Consider the following 7,399-nt stretch of genomic DNA (forward strand, 5'->3'; position numbering starts at 1 on the left):
ATAATCAGTTATTTGATGTACTCCATAAGCTAACAGTTTCTGTGAGCTTACTCTGAGTTTTAGCTGTCACGTGGAGTTCATTTGCTGGTCATGCAAAGACAGAGGTCTGGTTGTTTCTTTGTCTTGTGACAACCATGAGCCCTTTGTCCTCTTTTAACTGAGTTTGGTGGCGAGTCCATAGGAAGTCAGAACTAGTAGCTTCGGGCAGAAACAAGCCCCCCCATCTCCCTCGTGATCGATGGTCGATTTCCGGGAGATCTGGAGCTGAATTGTGCTTTGTTGAAAAGGATGTTAATCTGATCGAATCATTGGAAGATTAACTCATCTATATGTCTGCGTCCATAATTGCTACATATCCCCCCTCGTTAGGCGATGTGTTGGGATGAAGACATCGGCGAACGCTGTAGAAGCACAAGGAGAAGAAGCAGACACAATACACAACAAACAACAAGACAACACCTCCATGATTGGCCACTGTACTGGTGCAGGGCCTTAGATTATTCGAGTACTAACAGTTTTAAACTTTAAACTTAAGGTTAACTTGAAGTTTACGTTTTAACGTTCCTCGGTTTATCGTGTCGACGTAATGTAGTTTAACTTTGGTGTTGTTCTAATTTGGTTCGGTACGGTGACTCTTTGACCAAATTCTGTGTTTAACCTTTGTTTTGTTTGTTTTCTTCACTTCTAAATCGTACTAGGTTGAGACCGTTGTACCTTTCTTCATGACGTGGTGACATCATTTGTGGTACAAATGAGGTGACCTCTTAATCATGGAGCTCTCTAGCTCACATTGGTTCAAAGGTGGCCTGCCGATATTAGGCGTGGTGCATCAATCCCTATATCGTGACCTTGACCCTTATGGGGTAGACAGGCATTGTACCTAATAAAAGAAGAAGGAGAGGGAAGGAAGAGGTGAAACAAAACAAAACAGTTGAGTGTCTCTAGGTCTTGCCTACAACTACTCGTGCAGCTAAGGTGTCGTGTACCCTAACTTAATGAGAGGTGTTCTACTTGTTGGGTAGATTGTGCAATGTTTCCTATGATGAGTGTAGCCGGGTCCATGCTAAGCTAGTTTCTGAAGCTAGTTTCTACCTGTGGGAAGAACATGTTTGCTGAATGTTTTCCCTGGCAGATGTGGTTAACTTCTGTATGTTAGCGAGTATGTAAGTTATGTAGTGTATGTAACGTTAGTGGGTGTATGGTCAGATCTGTTCTAGTCTGTTTTTGGTCCCCCCTTTCCTGGAAGGCATGTCAATCGGAATCTGACTCATCCCATTTCCTGTCCTCTTCATGGCATTTGAGGGATTCTCTCAATAGCTGAATGACTTCTTGTGAGTCGCTGCTTTGCTTGTGCCCACGGCCGTCTGGTTGTTTGGATCTGGCATTGGCATGAGAGTCTTGTTCTTCGGCGTACTCAGTGCTGTGCTCGACTGAGTGGTGCCGAGGTGGGTTTTGTCGTCGCTTACCCACGTTAGATGCTCTGGAATGTGTGGGATGGCGATGGTCTTTGGCATCTTTAGGGTTTCTTGAGAAGCGAGGCTGGTCCCATGGCTTTTCCCAGCGGTTGGTGTGGTAGCTGTCATGGGAGTCACGTTCTCTGTACTCTTTATGATGGACCGTAGTGTAGTCATGCCACTGGGTGTCGTCCAGTGCAAGGCTTGGGTCTTGGCTGACGGAGTTTGACACTGTGGATGTTTTCAAAACTTTCTTTGAGGCCATCTTTTGTTTGATGTAGGCCTTGTGTGTCAGGTCACGCAGCTGTTGGATTGTCATCGTGTCTGGGCAGACCATGATGCCTAGATGACGACTCACTCCAGGGTGCAAGTTTCTCAGGAAGATGGTTTTGAAGTTTAAATCCTCTTCAAGTTCAGGTTCGTTATATGCACCAAAGTAGGCTCGTCGGAAACGGCTGTAGTAGGCTTGGGGAGTCTCTTGTCGATCTTGTTTGGTTTCCCAGGCGATTAACAGTCCGTGTTCAGACTCAGGGCCTGTAAATTCTTGGGTCAGCGTCTCACGTAGTAGCTGGTAGTTGTACTTTACGTGAACAGGTTGCCGATCTAGAAAGCTTCGTACCTCGGGACTGGATGTGGCTCTGAGGAGGTATAACCTGTGTCGGTCGGTCACCTGAGGTCTTGCCTCTAGGTAGAAGTCAATATCTTGGAGGTAGGCCTGGATGTCGCGGCCCTCCGTGGAGTTTGGGTTGAACTGGGTGATGTTCTTAGCGAGCTTGTCGAGGTTTTCAAAGGTCATCTTTTGTGCAGGTTCGGAGTCTGCTTGGATGAGCTCTCTTTTGTTGGCCGGGACAAGTTCTGTGGTGAAGGCCGGTGACGCTTTGGGTTGCGGCCATTCACTTCTTCCGTTGTATGGCAGTTCTTGGAAGGAAGACTGTGTTCTACTCAGCAGTAGTGATGCTGAGGGAGTTCTATCCCTTCTTGGCTCTGGTCTCTGTTTGACAGCATGATTGAGTTCATATCTGACCGCGTAGAGCTCGTCGTTGGCGTCGTCTCGCTGTCGGATCAGATGGTCCATCTCAGTGCTGTACCTTTCAAGGTGGTCTTCCAGAGCATTGATTTTAGAGTTCTGGTCTTTAATATCAGCGTTGGCTTTCTCTAGCTGATGTTCAGCAGACTGGAGTTGGTTTAACAGGTGTTTATGTGCAGTCTTTGACTCTTGTTTGTCGCGTTCAGCGACTGCAAGGGCTTCTTGGAGCTTGTCAACTGGTTTCTTTGTTTCTTGCTCCACTTCGTCAGGCACTTTGAGTTTGTCTTGAGCTTTAGCCTTGAGCTGGTCTGTGCAGCGTTGAGTGTGCATCAGCTCTCTCAGGAACTCAGTGGTCTGACGCTTGAAGTCGTCCTGGACTTTCACTTCCAGCTTGTCTATGTGGTGTTGGGCACGTGTCAGTTCCTCTTGAAGGTGGATGATGTGCTTGTCGCTTAGTTTCAGCTGGGCGGTGAAGGCGTTGCTTAGGGAACAGGTGATCTTGGCTAGTTCCATGTGGTTGTTGTTCTGGCTTGAATCATGTGTCAGGAACCTTCTCAGAATCATGATTATTATTAAAAATAATAACAGTTCAATTGTCTTTGGTGTGAGGCAGTCTGTAATGCCTCGGAGACAGGCGTCCACATCTTCCCCTTGGGCAGTGGGGTTTGTCGTCTGCGACATGTTGGTACGCTGGGAGAAGAGACTGACACAGATCTGTGTGGGGTATAAGCCTATGTGTGGTGGAACAGCTAAGTGTCGTTTCAGTGATTGTACACCAATAGTGGCGTGTGGTGACGACTATGTGTTGGTCTCAGTGTAGACAGGTAGGCTAGTGATGTGAAGGCTTTGTCACTCAACTAGGTAAGGGAAAAAGAGAGAAAAGGGTTAAAACAAATCTCAATAGATTGAAACAATTTTCTTTTCACTTGGAGAATTTCTTTTTTTTTTTAAAGAAAATTCTATCAATGAAAAGCTGTTTCCAAATCGTGATGCGAGGACTATGTCACTCAGCTTAGTAAGGGAGGAAGAGAGAAAAGGTTAAAAACCTATTTCAATTGAAAGAAACAAAAATAACTTTCACTGGGAGAAAAAGTTCTTTTTTTTCTATAACTACTTCCTATCAATGAAAATCTTTTTTTCAAAACAGAAACAATATTATTGTTTATGTTACAGAGTAAAATAATACAATAATAATGCTGATACCTCTTTCCTTAGTCTGACAGGATTGACGCCACACACCTTACAGGCGGACCGCTTACGCAGGGATGCGTTGAAGGCGACGGTGGCTCAACACTTGTCTCTGTTAAATGAACTTAGATATGTCAAAATTTTAAATTGCGTTTACAAATGCAGGGAAAGCATGGAGAACAAAGGAGGGTTTGATTACCAATCAAATGCCTACTGGTTTGTTTCTCTGGGAAGAATTATCTTTCTCTTTCTTTTAGAAATGATCAATGATTCTTCCAGGCTTGTTCCCTATAAATATGAAGAATAAAATTGAATAGAGCAGGACAGAACAGGGAAGACGTGAGAAGGGAGGAAAGCAAGGAGATCCGGCCCCACAAATGGCTCTGAAGCCTTTGTCTGACTACGAGTATAAAGTTGATAGTTGATGGTCAACTAATCACCCAAAATAAATATTTAGACAATGAGGATTGTCTCTGATTTATTTTGAAACTCGTAGGAATCTGGCACTGTCTCCTATTGAGGCTCAGGTGTGTTGCTCCCAAGCTAGGTTACAAAAAAAAGGAAGTTAAATAAAGAGATAAATGAGTAAATAAAATAGAGTGGCTAAGTGAATAGCTACAATAGGAAGAGGGGATAAAGGAGGGTATAACGCAATAAAAATAATGAATAAGTGTGAGTCCAAAAGGTTTTGGTAATAGATATCAATTTAGTGGTTCACTTGGACTTCTAAAGTTCCAGACGAATACCTAAAGTAATTGGGTCTCAATGAGAAATTCTGAAAATGAGTAAATTCCAGAATAGTTAGAATAACTTTAAAATCATTTTACATGACTTTGAGGAATGAATCTTGAATTTTTTCTTTCATTAAATTCAAACTTAACAATTAATAATTGCAAACCAGTATATTTCCTCTTCAAGTAAAATGTAGGTAAAGTAACTAACAATCGTGAACCAATATTTCCCTTAAAGTAGAGTATAACGTAATGTATTAGAAAGATAAGAGAAAAGTAAGAAAGACCAACAGTGTACATAAAGTTGAGGTGTTTAAATGGTTAAATCACTTTAAAGTGACTCAAACAGACACTGCATTTACACGTATGTTAATACGGTTGATGCCTAAAACTAATGCTAAAGCTTTAGCATTTAGGCTTCAATGTAAACAACTGCTTCGATTAGCTTAGCCTGTAGCTGTTAGCTACCGTAAGGTTTGTTTACAAATATGGCTTCGACGCGCTGCGCATGCGCTGAGTTTATCCGGAAGCGCTGGTTGACTTCCGTGCCGCAGTCGTGACTATGGCGACAAACAAACGCTAGCGGCAAACATGTGAATTGCAGACAGGGTAGTTAGGAGTAACAAGAAAAGTCAGCGCTTTTCACCCTGTAAAGTTACACATAAGTTTAGCACGTGTAATCGAGTGTATTACGTGAAACGTCGGCACATTTCAACAATGAAAATTAAAATAAGGAACACCACTCGTAGCTGGTTTTGCTCTGTGGGGCTTTTCACTCAGTTTGTTAAGAGTGAGATTAAACTTTACAGTTACAGTTCAATGTTACAGTTTTGCGCTGTAAATAGAACACTATTGATCTCGGCGGATCTATGTGCATATAGAACCACAGGGTTTCTTCTACTGTTGATTCTATCAATGTCAGCTTTACTTGGGTTCAAATCATTCTCCTTTAAATCACACTGGGACACGCAGTGTTTTTACGAGATGATACACACACCGGCAAGCTTTAACTGCTTTAACATTAGCACAGGGAAGATATAGCTCTTCGAATTACAGTGGAACACGCACTGAATTAGCTATAAATAAGGCTTTAATACATCGATCAAGGAACACGCTTGATCTGACCGCGCTGTGAGGAGATTATTCCTCGCAGGGTATTTCAATTTATGCAGTTTAAGTTCGTTCAGTTCTCTGGCTGACTGATATACGTATAACGTTAGCTATTTAATGACACTGGAACACGCAATGACATCAATTCGGCTATAAACGAGGCATTCTAGAAATTAAGGAACACGCTTAATTCTTACCTTATCGTATAGTGTGAGATCTCAGATCTTAAATTACTCTAATGCAGTTTTAGAACAGGGACAGACTTGGGTTACACAGCGTTCCTCATTCATTCAACACAGCTTTCAAATAGGCGCGCGCGCAGCTTGCGTCACGAGCGCGCGCACACACAGACAGACGCGTCTAGCGGTCTGATCTCTCAAAATGTAATTCAAAGATAAAATCTCGATTTATATGCTTATAATTTAGGTTAAACTGCCCGCATTCTCCACCAATACTGTAGCGACTATGAGTCAGATAAAATAATAACTCAACGGGGAACTGAATTAAAATGAAAGACTCGAATGACACTATGTAGTATAAATAATTCAGAATTAATGTTTACACCTTAACTTATTCGTCCGCCGATATGTAAGGACTTAAAGGGGGCTCTGTTAAAGGGAAACATGTATATTTAGCTCAAATGAATGAATTTAATGAATTCATAGGGAATTTTGAGAGTCTATTTTACAGCCGAGCAAATGACTCTTCTAGCGTTCATTTGAACGGGCCGTAAATATCAACTCTGCAGCGGATATTAATATCCGAACAATAGTGAAACACTATTTAACAGCCAGGTAACTTAGATCGGCAGTTCAAGACATTAAATTGATAAGCACATAACACAAGAACAGTTATCTTTGAATACAAACGGAACTTTATTGATTAATCTAACACATCAAACTAATATCTAACATAAACACACACGCTCGCACATTCACACGTTGCAGAAAGGAAGAAGGTGAGGAAAGAATAAGTTCTAAGAGAGAGAAATTATGAAATCCTAAGCAATCTATGCATTTATGAAACATGACCTGAAGAAACCATTGATCAGTAATTTAACCTCCTATCGTTTCTTAGGCAGGGTTATTACATTTGATCTAATGCACCAGTTCAGCTTGGAATCAAAAAGGCGTTACTTGCGTTTGGGTTTCGCGTGTCGTCTGACAAGGGGGATTCCCTTCTCCTGGCTGGACAGGGATTTTCCCGGATCTTTGATTCGCTGAAGGTCTGGTCGACGTCTGGGGAGGCCGAACACGTGGGGTGTTGGCGGCTGGATGAAAGTCTTGTGGGCGTTGTTTGAAGTTGGAGCGCGCTGTTAGAAACTCGTTGTTGAGAGACTTTTACGGCGAAACTTTAACAGACCCGAGACTTAGCGGAAATAAAATAAACTTTAAGTAAAAGAAAGGAAAGTGAGAGAAAAGCAGATGGCCTGAATGAAATCGTTGTTAACCCATTTTCTCTGATGTTGGTCTGTCACGATCGTCAGATCGTCTCCTGGGAACTCCGTTCCGAACTCTCTCTGGTCATACTGCTAGGACTGAGCTCATCTCTGAACTGCGAACAGGCCGCGAACCAGCTCGAACCGAACTGGAACCGAACTTGAGCTGGACTCTGCACTGCTTCTGGTCTGAACTGTACAGAACTGTAGGGAACAGAACTGTGAACAGAACTGAGAACTGAACTTGAGAACAGAACTGAGAACTGAACTTGAGAACAGAACTGAACTTTTCGTTCGTGTTCTGAGACTAAACTCAAACATTTGCCCATCCCCTGGATGGGTTCTGGCCAATTAGGCTTCAGGGGTGACTGTGTCTCCACCCCTCCCACAAAATTAGGTTATCTCTAGAATTTAGTTTCCTGCTCTTAAGCAGAGAGTAAATTTAGACCTA

The sequence above is a fragment of the Gobio gobio genome (genome assembly GCF_949357685.1).
Source record: "Gobio gobio genome assembly, chromosome: 25".
Classification (NCBI taxonomy): Eukaryota; Metazoa; Chordata; class Actinopteri; order Cypriniformes; family Gobionidae; genus Gobio; species Gobio gobio.